Source organism: Castor canadensis, chromosome 14 (assembly GCF_047511655.1).
Source record: "Castor canadensis chromosome 14, mCasCan1.hap1v2, whole genome shotgun sequence".
In the NCBI taxonomy this organism is placed as follows: domain Eukaryota; kingdom Metazoa; phylum Chordata; class Mammalia; order Rodentia; family Castoridae; genus Castor; species Castor canadensis.
Genome location: NC_133399.1, coordinates 26,968,313 through 26,982,976, shown reverse-complemented (window position 1 = coordinate 26,982,976; position 14,664 = coordinate 26,968,313). Strand labels below are relative to the sequence as shown.

At 43.2% G+C, this 14,664-nt stretch overlaps 1 protein-coding gene and 1 non-coding gene across 2 annotated transcripts in view; both read right to left on the bottom strand.

The window, feature by feature from the left end:
- The window catches only part of LOC109687771 (uncharacterized), a 51,209-nt gene extending 36,545 nt beyond the window's left edge, over positions 1-14,664 (bottom strand). The window contains exons 1-2 of the mRNA XM_020165811.2: positions 14,399-14,664; positions 14,008-14,115 (exon numbers count right to left, since the gene is read on the bottom strand). The gene's annotated coding sequence lies outside the window, so the exon portion shown is untranslated. The remainder of the gene's footprint in view (positions 1-14,007; positions 14,116-14,398) is intronic.
- LOC141417159 (small nucleolar RNA SNORA81) lies at positions 291-460 on the bottom strand. The gene has a single exon (XR_012441762.1). It is a non-coding gene; the product is annotated as a small nucleolar RNA SNORA81 (small nucleolar RNA).

Here is a 14,664-nt window from a genome sequence, read left to right as displayed (position 1 = left end):
CTTGGGAGGTAGAGGAAAGAGGATGATGAGGTGCAGGCCAGCCTGGGCTATGTAGCAAGACGCTGACTCAAAAAGAGAAAAAAAAATATTTTCCCAAACCTTCCCAAATGGAATCTGCAGTCAATTACTTGAATGGCTGTACATCAATAAAGGAAATCTAGCCAGAGTGGTCCTGAGGTGACATTACATTTTGGGACACAAAATACCACTGTGGCCCACTACCAGTGACAGTAGAGCTTATGTGGTCAGTTGACAGATGGTGTCTTTTTTTTTTTTTTTTTGTGCTTAAGACATACTACACCAAATCTTAAGACAAAGGACACTAGAAATTTACAAAAAGGTATACGCTAGTCTTTAAGATCTAGTGCAGATACTTTTCTTCTTGTGTGTACTCTGCTAGCATTATTATAAAAACAAAGTTATTGTTGGTCACTGCTGTCTCACACCTATAATCCTAGGTACTCAGGAGCATCCTGGTTCAAAGCCAGCAGGGGCAAACAGTCTGTGAGACCCTATCTGGAAAAAAATTGTCAAAAAAACAGGGCTGGCAGAGTGGCTAAGTGGTAGAGCGACTGCCTAGCAAGCATGAGGCCCTGAGTTTAAATCCCAATGTCAGTAAATAAATACATACAGACATACATACATACAAACAAACAAACAAACCAAGTTATCCTAGTTCCTGCAATTTCAGCTCAATGCTTATACAAGGTAGATGGTGTGTTAATGCAACTGAAGTTTTGGAGGCCCCACACCACAGCTATTTCCCCAGTTCCTAAAGGTGCAATCAGAAAACTTGGGAATTGTTGAGAACTGGCAGGAGTTCTAAAATCAGCTCCTTAACCAAGGAAGGGAGAGCCACTATGGTAAGAGAAGCTAATTGGAATTTAGTTAATCTGGGATTCTACAGCCACTAAAATAATAAACTAGAAGTAATACAACATCCCTGGGGAAAATGCAAAGAACAATGCCACCATACAAGACCTGAAAGAATTGGAGCGAGGGCTAGAATGCAGCTCACTTGCCTAGCATGTGCAAGTGGGATGTCCCATCCCAAGGATCCACCCCCCTGAAAAGAACAACAACAATTAAAAAAAAAAAAAAAAAAACAAGGGTCCATGATGTTTACTGCATCCTCAACAAACCTTGACAGAAGAAACATGGATCTTGGAGAATGACAGGACTATTGAAAACTTAGTCATGTGATCACTGCAATTGTAACTGTTGTTCTAAATATGGTATTTTTACTGAAACCAATATGGACATCAGCTGGCACATGACATGCCAATACTAACATGGCCTAATCTGTGTGTGTGTGTGTGTGTGTGTGTGTGTGTCTTTTGTTTTGTTTTGTTGTGCTACTGGGGTTTGAACTCAGGGCCTTCCACTTGCTAGGCAAGCACTCTATCACTTGAGCCATGCCCCCAGCCCTTTCTGCTCTTAGTATTTTTCGTACAGGGTCTCACACTTTTGCCCAGGCCAAATTCAAGCCACGGTCCTCTTAACTTCACCTGCCAAGTAGCAGTCATGTACTGCCATGCTTGGCTTGTTTTTTGACACAGGATCTTGCTGACATTTTTGCCTGTGCTGACCAAGAGCCAAGATTCTTCTGTCTCTGCCTCCTAAATAGCTGGGATTACAGACATGCACCACCACACCTGGCCCTCCACCTTGCTTTTTGAGATAAGGTCTTGCTTTCTTCTACCTGGGCTGGCCTTGAACCTCAGTCTTCCTATCACGCCTCCCAAGTAACTGAGATTAGAGGCATGAGCCATCAGGCTCAGCCAACAACAGAATATTTTATACCATTGCCTCCAGAATATAAATTCTCTTGTTCAGAGCAAAAGTATAGTCATTAGAGGTCTTCATATGTCAAAAATGCATCACACTGAATAACATTATGCACACTGGATCCATTGATCAGCATGTAAGAAATAGTTAGGCACCTTTACATGACACATACAAAGTCAGGCATGGTGGTATATGACTATAATTCAAGCACTCAGGGAGCAGAGACAGGAGGATTACAAATTCAAGGCCAGCCTGGGCTACATAGGGAGTCTCTGTCTCAAAAAAACAAGACACATACAAGACACACAGTAGTTTCAGGAGTCTGGTAGTTCAGAAGTTATGGTTTGTATCAAAAAATGTTCTCTAAAGGCTCATGTGATAAAGACTTGGTAGCCAGCTGATGGGTTTTTGAGAGGTGATTGGATCATTAGGGCTCTGACTTCATCATGGAATAGTCCATTGACAAATTCATAGCTGAACCAACTACCAAGAGTTGAGTCTAGGGGGAGGAAGTCAGTCACTGGAGATGTGCCTTTGAAGGGGACATCTTGTTCATGGTCCCTTGCTTTCTCTCTTCTTAGCTTTGCTCTGTCATTCCCTTCTGCCATCATATTTTTGCTTCACCACAGGATTAAAAACAATGGAGCCAGCAGACCATGTACTGAAGCCTCTGACACGATGAGCCAAAATAAATCTTTCTTCCTTTAAACTATTACTCTCAGGAACTATTGTCACAGCAATAAAAAGTGATAAGCACAGGGGCCACCAACTCAACAAAGATGCTGGGACTTGAGTGGTCTACGTCATGACCATACAATCCCTCAAAGGTTTCCCTCTATCTCTCTCAGCCCATACCTCCTGTCCCAGATAAATGAGGCATGACACTGAGTACAGTACTTAAGTTCCAGAGGCAACGTGTACCATATTTTTCTCTCTGATATCATACTTTATTCCATGTGGTGACCACCCTTCACCCATGGACATTTTGGAGGCTGACATGTTACCTTTATGAAACTTTCATTTCCTATGTTATACTAGGTTTCCACAATCTCATTTTATTTTTATTTTAGTTTTGATGACTTGTTTGTGAGACAGGATTTCCATAATGTAGCCCAGATGGCCTTGAACTCTGGATCTTCCAGACTCCATCTCTTGAGTGCTAGGATTACATGAACCACCATGCCAGCACCAGAGTTTCATTTTAATTTGGAGTACTTCTTATAATTAGGCTGTGGGTTTGGAGGCTACGCCTCCTAGCATATGCAAGGACCTGGGTTCCATCCTCAGTATGGTGCCAAAAACAAAAACAAAAAAAAAGCTTCATAAAAATTCTGAGGAATAAACTACACTTCCTTATTATATGGGCTCAAATGGGTTTAGTGATATCATGTTTCCTTTCATACTATTCATAAGTGATTAAACAAATAGTTGTTAATAGCAGATAATTAAAAGCTGAAAAAAAACTACCCCAACCACAAAAATGTACAAAGACGAGGTATGATCTCATCCTTGGAAACATGCGTGCTATTTTTTCTAGGATTATTCCAGATGAACAGATCTCATTACTTTATTGAAACTCATCCAGCTCAGATCACAGAACTCAGGTACGTCATAAGGAACAACATGCCAAATAACCTATAAATAGGATTAGATCATTATTTGATGGCTTTTCACAGTGAAATAATAGTATAATGACTAAGAAACTGGGGGAGGATAAAGTAAATATTATCTGGCCAGTATAAAGAGCTTACAAAACCAGGTGTGGTAGCTCAAACTTGTAGTCCTAGCTATGTAGGAGGCTGAGATCAGGAGGATCAAGGTTCAAGGCTAGCCCAGGCAAACAGTTCATGAGACCTCCCCCTATCTCCAGAGCAAAATGGACTAGAGGTGTGGCTCAAGCGGTAGAGCACCTGCTTTGCAAATGGTAAAAGCACTGAGTTCAAACTCTAGTCCTACCAAAAAAAAAAGAGCTTACAAAGAGGTTAGGGATGATGTAACTCAGAGGTAGAGGGCTTGATTAGCAAGCAGAACCACAGCACCACAAAAAAATAAGTTAAAAAAAATTTAAAAAAGAGTTTGGGCTAGGGCCATGGCTTAAGCACTTGCCTAGGTCAAGGCTCTCAGTTCAATCTCTAGTAACATCAAAATAATATATGAAAAGACAAGAAAAGAAAACATAAAGAGCTTATAATAAGTGTATGGTTCTATCATTGAAATACTGAAACTTTTCCCAATGAGTAATGCACAAACAGAATTGAAGTTAGTTTGTTTTTGTTTTTTTCTGCAGTACCAGGGCTTGAACTCAGGGCGTACACCTTGACCCTGGACTTGTTTGCTCAGGCTGGCTTTGATCAGAAGGATCGAAGTTCAAAGCCAGCCCAGGCAAACAGTTCTCGAGACCCTATTTCAAAAAAACTCATCACAAAAAAGGGCTGGAGGAATGGCTCAAGGTGTAAGCCCTGAGTTCAAACCCTAGTACCACAAACAAACAAACAAACAAACAAAAAAACCTGAATTGGTCTGGGGGTGTAGATCAGTGGGAGAAAATGTGCTTAGCATATCTGAGGCCCTAGATTCAAACCCCCATACTACCAAAAAATAAAAACTGAATTATGTACACAAAAACACAACTTTTTATTTATTTGTTTTTCAGCAGTACTAGAATTTGAACACAGGGCCTCATGATTGCTAGGCAGGCACTCTATCACTTGAGCCACTCCCCCCAGCCAAAAAAAAACCCACCTCAGCCAGATGCCAGTGGCTCACGCCTGCAATCCTAGCTACCCAGGAGGCAGAAATCAGGAGGATCCCAATTCAAAGCCAGCCAAAGCAAACAGTTTGTGAGACCCTATCTTTTTTTTTTTTTTTTTCATTTTTCTTTTATTATTCATATGTGCATACAAGGCTTGGTTTATTTCTCCCCCCTGCCCCCACCCCCTCCCTTACCACCCACTCCACCCCCTCCCGCTCCCCCCCTCAATACCCTGTGAGACCCTATCTTGAAAAAAATCCATCACAAAAAGGCCTGGTGGAGTGGCTAGAACCTGAGTTCAAATCTCAGTACCACAAAAAAAAAAAAAAAAAAAAAGCCTCATCTTTCAGTGTTGAGAAATGTTTGTTTTGACCAAATGATTTAGTTAACACATTCCAGTTAGTAAGATGGTGAGGAAACAAACAAACAAACAAACAAACCCTCTTATTTATTTCATATCTTGTAACTCCCTCAGAATCTCAAGTTTGGGGTTTTTATGTTTTGTTTTGGTTTTAATATGACATCAAGACATGGCGGCACATGCCTGTAATCCCCACACATGGGAGATAGGGGCAGGAGAGTCATGAGTTTGAGGCCAGCCTGCGCTACATAGGGAGACCCTATCTTCAAAACAAAAGAGCAAGGAAGGAAGGAAGAGAGGGAGGGAGGAAGGAAGGAGGGGACTAATATCATAATCATCCTGCCCCTACTCTGGATAACTATTCAACTTTTTTAGATTACCCATATGTACGAGATCATGAGGTTATTTATTTTTCTGTGCCTGGCTTATTTCCCTTAACACAACATCCTCCAGGTTCATTCACATTGCCACAAATGACAGAATTTCCTTCTTTTTTAACACACACTTTTTTTTGGTGGGGGGGGCAGTACTGGGGTTTTGAACTCAAGACCTCATGCTTGGTAGGCAGGCACTCTAGCACTGAGCCATGCCTCCAGCCCAACATATGCCACTTTTGAAAGTGCTTTAACCAGTCTACAGTCACCTGAAAGACTTCTGGTTTCACATGGGACAGAGGCAAAAAGGGCTCTGCAACAAGCTGTACTATAAGCACCTCAAGCCCTCAGTCCACATAATGCAGTCACCCAGTCCTATTCCATGCTCTTAGCATCCCCTGGCAAGTGCCAATAGGGGACCCACAGCACAAATTCTAATAGAAAACTATTCTTTTGAGAAACAATAGCCATGGTTGTTAGCCCTGGAACATGGTAGAGACTGAACAACTGTGGGATATCAAGTGACCAAATGGCCTGAGTGTCCTAAGATAAACTGGGTATTGTCTGACCTGCCATGCCATACATTTGGGTGCATGTAGCCATCTCTTATCAAATGGAAAGAGCATATGGGACACTTGAACTCAAGCCAAGTATGGTGGGACACACCTGTAATCCCAGAATCCAGAAAGCAGAACCAGGAGGATTGGAAGTGCTAGGCCAGCCTCGACTACATATTGAGACTCTCTTAAAAAAATTAAAAAAAAAAAAAAAAGACACTGAGTTCTTGTAATTCCAGTGAGTACAAGTGAGTTTCACAGGCTTGTAGCAAAGAACATTTCAACAAGGACTTTAATCTCACTGTCCCTCTTCCTCCACCCCTGCCTGTGCTTCCTTCCACCCAGTAGACTAAGGCAAACCTACTTTACAGATGAGCCTGCATGCCACGCTAGTACCACCCAAAAGCAAAGAGCTGAAGCTGTTACTCCCACTGAACCATGACTCTAAATTGCTGTGCTAATGGAAAACTGTCCCAGCAGAGAATTGCAAGCAATTTTTGTGGCTGTTCACTTGGCCAGAAACATGCACATGTACTGATTCATTAGTAGTTACAGTGGTTTCGCTGGGTAGCCAAGGATGTGGAAAAACAAGATTGATGACAAAAGCATCTGTAAAAAGGTATTATAGGCTGGGCGTGGTGGGGCACACCCATAATCCCAGCATCTGGGAGGCAGAGGCAACCCTGTCACCAAAACAAAAAGGTATCATGGATGGCCTCGTTTTAAAGGATACAGGTTGTCAAGATATTTATGAATTATGTGAATATCCATTAAAGATGATCTTAGGGCTGGCGGCATAGTTCAGTTGGTAAAGCACCTGCCTAGCAAACGTGAAGCTGAGTTCAAACCCTGGTACTAGATAGATAAGTAAACAATTAAATAAATAAATAAGGTTGATTTTAGAACTAAGATCATTGGGAATGAATATTATAACTGGGTACGGTGGCTCACATCTGTAATCCTAGCTACTTGGGAGGCTGAGACTGGGAGAATTGAGGTTCAAGGCCAGCCCAGGCAAATAGTTCATGAGACCCCATCACCAAAACAACCAGAGCAAAATGGACTGGAGATGTGGCTCAAGTGATACAGCACCTGCTGTCTAAGTGTGAAGTCATGAGTTCAAACCCCAGTCCCACAAAATAAACCCCAAAAACATTATATCTATGTCTGAAAATAGCAAAATGAAACTCACTAAAAACTGTAGGGAAAAAAAGTCGGGGGGAAGAAGAGGAAAGATAAAGAGTAATAGAGTGAGTGAATTTATTTGATTGTTTTGTTTTGGTTTTTGGTCTTTTTGGCAGCACTGGAGTTTGAACTCAGGGCCTCACGCTTGCTAAGCAGATGCTTTTAATGCTTGAGCTGCTTCTTCAGCCTGAGAGGGTGAATTTGATCCAAGTACATTATATACACATACGGAAAGATCACAATGAAACCCCTCTGTACAATTAATATATGCTTAAAAAAAAAAACAAAAACAAAACCATAAGAATATTGGGCTGAGGTGTAACTCAGGGGTAGAGTGCTCACCTAGTATGTGCAAGGCCCTGGGTTCCATCCCCAGCATGGGAAGGGGTTTTTTGAGATGTTTTGTGGTACAGCTTGGGATTCCGCCTTCTACTCAAATTGTCCTTCATTTCCCTGAAGGAAAATCCAGTCACCCATCCTGTGGACTCCTCATAGGCACTGCCACTCCAGAGGTAAATGCCCAGAAATTTCTCCTGCCAACCTGAACTGCCACAAAGATTGGGGCTAGGCGGGTTGGCAATACCCATGTCACCTTCCAGATTTGCCAAGTAGGGACTGGTAGCTAGCAGAACACAGTGAGACCACTGAAGAGAGGGCTGCCAATGAATGTGGTCAGGACCTGCACATGGTACTGATGCCAGGCCACGGGAGAAAGGATGTCAGAAACTGATGGCAGCATTGGCTAAGTTCTACTGTAACAGCTCAGGAAGCACACATGTATGATAGGGAAGGAAGTGCTCTGCCCGTCAGGAATACTGAAACAGCTCTACAGCGGAACAACAGCAAATGTGGATCAACAGACTAGGCACACTGTGATTCACTACTGGAAAACTGCAGCAAACAGAAGGAATAAGCCAGAGGCATGGAAAGCAGAGGTTTGGAAAGAAGCCAAACACTGAAGACTGCAAAGCCCGCCCCAAGCCAGGAACTCAAGCCTCATGAGGGATGCTGTGCGTTTGTGGTCAACTGGGGCTGGGGTCTAGGAGTATAGTTCAGTGGTATCGCACTTGCCTAGCACGTGTGAGACCCTGAGTTCCATCCTCAGCCATGAAAAAAAAAAGAAAGGGAAGGGGGGGAGGGAAGGGAGGGGGAAGGGAAGGAGGAAGGGGGAAGGCGGAAGGCGGAAGGGGGAAGGGGGAAGGGTAAGGGAACCATTAATAATCTTCTCATGGGCAAAATGATACCCTCTATAGATCCCAGTGGAGACTTGCTCAATGAGTCCCTGAAGAAAACTGTCACAATGTCAGGGAATAAAGGCTATTTACAGTTCAGTACTACTACCTTCCCTTTCCATGCCTGACACAACTAGCAAGGTGGCTGTGGGCCTGAGCTGCTAAAAGAAGCCAATAGTGTCCATTATGACACCATCCCTGCAGGGGCCAGCCAGGCTCTTCCCTAGGTGCCTAGATTAATACTGAACCTCTGTCAGCATGGAGGTGACGAAGACTTATCCCCAGTGGCATACACTCATGTTCCGGATATGGATTTGTATTTGCATTAGCAATACCTCTGCAGGCACCACCATCTGTGCATTCACACAATACTTAATCTGTCATCATGGCCTCATACAGCTATTTCTTTTTCTCATTTCTTTCTCTTTTTTTGCAGGGATCTTTTTTTTTTAGGCTAGGGATCGAGCCTAGTGTGTGCTAAGCAAGTGCTCAACCACTGAGCTTGTTTTTTGAGACACGTTCATAGCGAAAATTCACTGGGGCTAGAGGCACAGCTCAGTGGCAAAGCACTTACCTGCATGAGCAAGGCTATGGGTTCAATCCCTAGCACTGTAAGGGGAAAAAAACCTCACTCACAGGGCCAAGTGGGAGACAAACCTCAGAATGATTCTGTCTCATAGGACACAGCACAGTTGTCCCTCAGTGTCCCCGAGTGATTAGCTCCAGGACCCCTGCAAATACCAAAATCCACAGATGCTTAAATCTCTTATATAAAGCATATCACTACACGTATCCTGATACTATAATCATTTCTAAATTATTTATAATACTTAATACAATATAAATATCCATAAATGGTTGTTATACTATATTGTTATGGAAACAAGAAGAAAAACAGTCTGTGCGAGTTCAGTACAGATGTAACCCACTGCAGGCCTACCTACACAGCACATGTTAGAAACAACATAACTTTATCTGTCATCATGGCCTCATATAGCTATTTCTTTTTCTCTTTTCTTTTTTTTTTTGCAGGGCTAGGGATCAAAACCAGGGCTTTGTGCATGCTAGGCAAGTGCTCAACCACTAAGCTTGTTTTTTTGAAATATGTTCTCATCATGCAACTCAAGCTGGCCTTGAACTCACTATATAGCCCAGACTGGCCTTGATGTCAAGATCCTCCCGCTCCCAAGTACTGAAATTATAGCATACCTGGCAAACAGCATTATTTCTAAGGAACACTTCCCACTTCACTGGGAAGAACTGTAACAACAGAAGCCTGCCGTGCAACACCCAGAGTTCAGACTCCAGTACCGTCCCCTCTCATCCCTCCTCCAAAAAAAAGAGAGAAAGCTGGGTGCCTGTGGCTCACACCTGTGATCCTAGCTATTCAGGAGGCAAAGATCAGGGGGATTGTGGTTCGAAGCCAGACCAGGCAAATAGTTCATGAGACCCTATCTCGAAAATACCCATCACAAAAAAGGGCTGGTGGAGTGGTTCACATGGTAGAGTACCTGTCTAGCAAGCATGAGACCCTGAGTTCAAACCCCAGTACTGCCAAAATAAAAGAGAGTGAAGAGATTTTATTGTAGTGGTTTATCTCAAGTACCAAAGAAAAGCCAAAGGTATGCAACTAGGGCAAAGAGGAAAGAAATTTAGAGGCTCACATACATCCACACAGAAAAGGTTATCAGAAATTTATAACTGAAAAAGATGCAGGTGATTGGAAAATTTAGAATATTTAGGAAGTTTTGGGGTCCTCTGCCAGGTACTAAGCCCAGAACAGACAACATTCTGACTGAAGAAAGGGAAATAGGGAAATACTTAAGGAAGTAACTGTGGATATCAAATACAACCTTGAGACCAATTGCTTCTTTACATGTGGTCATGTAAACTAAATAGTCACCTCTATCTCCTTTGCATTTTTATTCAATACATATGTATTAGCGTTTAAATTTATAATGTAGTCATTTTTTTAAAAGAAGGTCTCACTGTGCAGCCCAGGCAGGCCTAGAACTCACGATCCTCCTGCCTCAGTCTCCAGAGTGCTAGGACTACAGATGTGCATCATCACACTCAGCTTACAATTTAGTAATAATAATTCACTGAAAATGTGACTAAATTTGAAGAGTAATTAATGTGGCTTGTGATGTTGACACCGTGCCTGTTGGAATCATGCATCTTCTCACTTTGGGGAAGGGTTAGAATTTCTTGTATGTCCTTAGCTAGAAACAGAGACTTATTTGATTACTATGTGGAAGGTAAAATGTATGTTGAAGGGTGCATATGAAGACTGAATAGCCAAATAGTAGGCTATGCCAATAGGCTATCTTAGCTTCAAATTCCCCTTCGACACTTGTATGGAGTATAATGCTGTTTTCATTTGTTTTTGCTTTTATTTTTTGGCGGGGAGGGTGAGACTGGGATTTGAACTCAGGGCCACACACCTGACAAGCAGATGGTCTACAACTTGAGCCACTCTCCCAGACCTTTTGGCTTTAGTTATTTTTCAGGCAGAACAACCATTTTTTGCCCAGGCCAGCCTGAACTGTGATCCTCCTACTTATGCCTCCCAAGTAACTAGGATGACAGATGTGCACCATGTCCAGTTTTTTAGTTGAGATGGGGTTAACTTTTCTGCCTGGGCTAGCCTCAAACTGCAATACTCCTGGTCTCCAACTCCTAGATTACAGCTACTGTGCCTAGCAACACTGGTTTCTTTAAACATTAATCTTTTGACCCGAACATGAAAATTTTGGTAGTAGGGCTGGAGGTACATTTGCCTAGCATGTACAGCGTCTAGCAAAAAATAAAATAAAAATATTTGCCAGTACAGAGGGCATGAGAGGGACTTTGAAGAAGGATGGAAACTTCGGCTGGATCATGCTGATGCATGATGGATATCCCTGTGGGAGTTGAGGCCATTTTGTGTGCTCTGCCTGTGCCATGTGCCCAAAACAATCTCATATTCCCATCTGTCACCACCTAATGCACACAACACACAAAGGGCTTCTTAGCAGAAGTATATTGGCACCTGGACAGTTTCGGGTCTCTCATGACCTAGTTATAGTGCACTTCTCAGGATGCCAGCAGCATTTGAGCCAAATCACTGCACCCACCCACCAGGGACCTGGACTTTTGTTCCCCATGTTCTCCAGGGCAGGTACCATGCATTTCACACCTCATGTCTAAGATTACTGCCCCAATTCTCTCTCATACAACCCATGCCAGGGAGCATCACACATGCCTGATTGGTGGCTGTAGACCAGCTCAGGCTCTGAGTGAAGCAGGGCATTTCCCTACTTTCTAGTGGGTTACATTGCAGCCAATATACCCTAATAGGACCTCAATGATCTCTACTTTCTCGTATTCACACCCTTGGTCAATCCACTCTTCTTGAGGGTACACAAGTCTTGTAACTAGTTTCTAGCCAAGAGAATGTGGCAGATACAAAGGATTTTTCAGATATAATTAGTGTTCTGAGATCATCGACAGAGAGATTATCCTGGTGGATAATTCAGACGCAAACCTTTTAAAGAGTGTTTATAGGGCTGGAGGTGTGGCTCAAGTGGTAGAGTGCCTGCCTAGCAAGTGTGAAGTCCTGAGTTCAAACCCCTGTTCCATCACAACAACAAACAAACTCCTAGATGTGCTAGTGTCTATAAGGACTCACCTAGGACTAGTTTACTCCTGGGACTGGAACATTCCTTAGGAAAACAGAGCCTTAGCTGGGACAGGCAGAACCACAAAGTGGACTGAAAAGTACTGGAATAGGCTTTGACTATTTATGAATACAAACATTACCTAAGATTGATAATTAATAAGTGAATTTTTCTGAAGAACTTACTTTTTAATATTCAGTGACAGATTCTCATTAATTCCTTGAGTTTTCTATTCATAAAAATAAAACATTCATACTATCTCCTATTTTCCCTTCATTTACATCATTTGATCAGCTATCACATATCTTGCTATCAGTTACACACTGAAGATTAGACTCATCCTTCACTTTTTTGCCCAAGGAAAATTACTGTCAAACCTAAGCAGGGCACAGTGGTGCATGCCTGTACTCCCAGAACTCAGGAGGCCAAGGCAGGAGGACTGCAACTTTTAAGGCCAGTATGGGCTACACAGGAATTCTAGGCAACCTGGGATACATGCCAAGACCCTGTCTCAAAAAAATCAAAAAACCTAGGATTAACTCTTACTGCATTCCTTTCTCACTATAGAAATGAAATTAGTGAATTCATACAATGCTTTCCTCACTCCCTATGCTGTTCTCTGTCAATATGGCTAACTCCTATGTCCTGTCTTTTAGTCTCGTCTTAAATAGAACTCATTTTTCTTACCTTCATCTACTCCCATATACCAACAGAGTACATAATACTTTACTTTCAAAACCCTAATAAATTTGTAATAATACATTTATTGACGTAAGTTAAATACTTGCCTTCTTCACTAGTTTATAAGTTCCTTGAGAACAGCCCTGGCTGAAGTTTTTCACTAACCCACCCCCTCTTTTTGTATGGTGTCGGGAATGAAACCCAGAGCTTCACACATGCTAGACAAGTACTCCACCACACGACTATCCTTAATCAGTCATTCAGCGTTCATCAGTTTATAGCAATGTATGAATATGTGATTCTTCTAAAAGGCAATAGAAGCCAGGTGCTGGTGGTTCACTCCTGTGATCCTAGCAAGTGAGGAGGATGAGATCGGGAGGATCAAGGTTAGAGGCTAGCTGGGGGAAGTAGTAATCCAGATCCCATCTCCAAAATAACCAGAGCAAAATGGACTGGAGGTGTGACTCAAGCAGTAGAGTACCTGCTTTGCAAGTGTGAAGCCCTGCAAAGTCCCACCAAAAGAAAAAAAAATTGCAATATGAGAATCTTGAAAGAGCTTAGATCCAAAAACACCCAAAAGCTTATTTAGGAACGATGTGAAAATTTTGATTTCACACGATGTAGACTGTTAGATTACAGTATTGTTTACAATTTTCTTGGTGGAAATATTAGAATTGTGGTTTTATTGGGGCATCTTTAGAAGCTGCATTATCAACTATATAAAAGTTAACTATCATGCCCACAATTTTCAACTTACTCCCAAATAGTTCCCTATAAAATGTATTTTATTGCCAGGCACTGGTGGCTCACGCCTGTAACCATAGCTACTTCGAAAGGTGAGATCTGAAGGATCAAGGGGCAAATAGTTCGAGACCCCATTTCCAAAATAACCAGAGCAAAATGAACTGGATGTGTGGCTCAAGCGGTAGAGCACCTGCTTTGGGAGTGGGATCTCCTGAGTTCAAACCCCAGTCCCACCAAAAAGAAAAAAAAAAAAGATTTTTTCCGTGGAAAAAGCAAAATATTAATTCAATCAGTATTAGCCTAACTAGCCTCCATTCTCTCTTCTGGAGGGCCATTGATAAGGTCTGTGGAGAGGTAGAGGCAGGCCTACAAGCTTAGCACTGGGGCTGGGTTGGAGCTCAGGGACAGAGGGGATGCTTGCGACCCTGAGTTCCATCCCCAGCACCAAACAAACAAAACCAAACAATAGTTTAATATCTTTACCTTTCTTCAGCCGAAATCTCCTTTCAAGGTCTACCTACCTTTATATTTACCTACAGACATACGCACCCCACGGACGCCTAAGGAAGTTATCTTTATCTTCCCACCCGAATGCAATGTGTCCCAAATAAATAAATGATGCCCAAAGAAAGCGGAATTTGTGGATGAAGAAGGAAGAGGCTTTCCTGACCCACCTTCACCCAGCGCGGCTGAAAGTGCCAGAATCTCCTGGTTGCTGGGTTGCTGATGCTGGAGGATGCAGTGTCCGAGTCAACCTGACTCCAATGGCGGAAATTCTATTCCTTGGGGGGGGGGAGGAAATTCACAAAGGTTACTTTGGAAAAGGGTGAAGGAAAGTCCCTCCAGCACGAGCCCTGACAACACTTCCCGACCCTGCACCTGAGAGGATGGACGGCTGCGGGGGCCGCTCGGACACGGCCACCCCGTGGCCACCCCGTGGGGGACGCGCGATCCCGAAGGACCTCGGATGACCTCTGGGAAGAGGGCTTTCCATCGACCCCGGCCGAACTCGTACTTTCCCCATCCCCTCCCACCACCGGTCCATCCCCCATCACCCAGTCTCACCAAAGCGGGGTTGAGACCTACGACCACCAAGGAGGACAGTGTCTGGCCAGCGGAGCCAGAAAAAAAGAGGCGGTGGGGCCCTGACGTCACTTCCGCTTCCGGTCTCGGCCATCAGCCACGTTGGATTTCTTCGGACAGAAAGATTTTGGGTCTGGGAACAAGTGGACACTAGGATGGGTTCATCCAGGGGACTAGAGACAGAATGAGGTCCACAGGCCAAGGTTGAGGTCAGAACCAGGCCGGGGAGCCTGGCTCCGGTCGGGCTG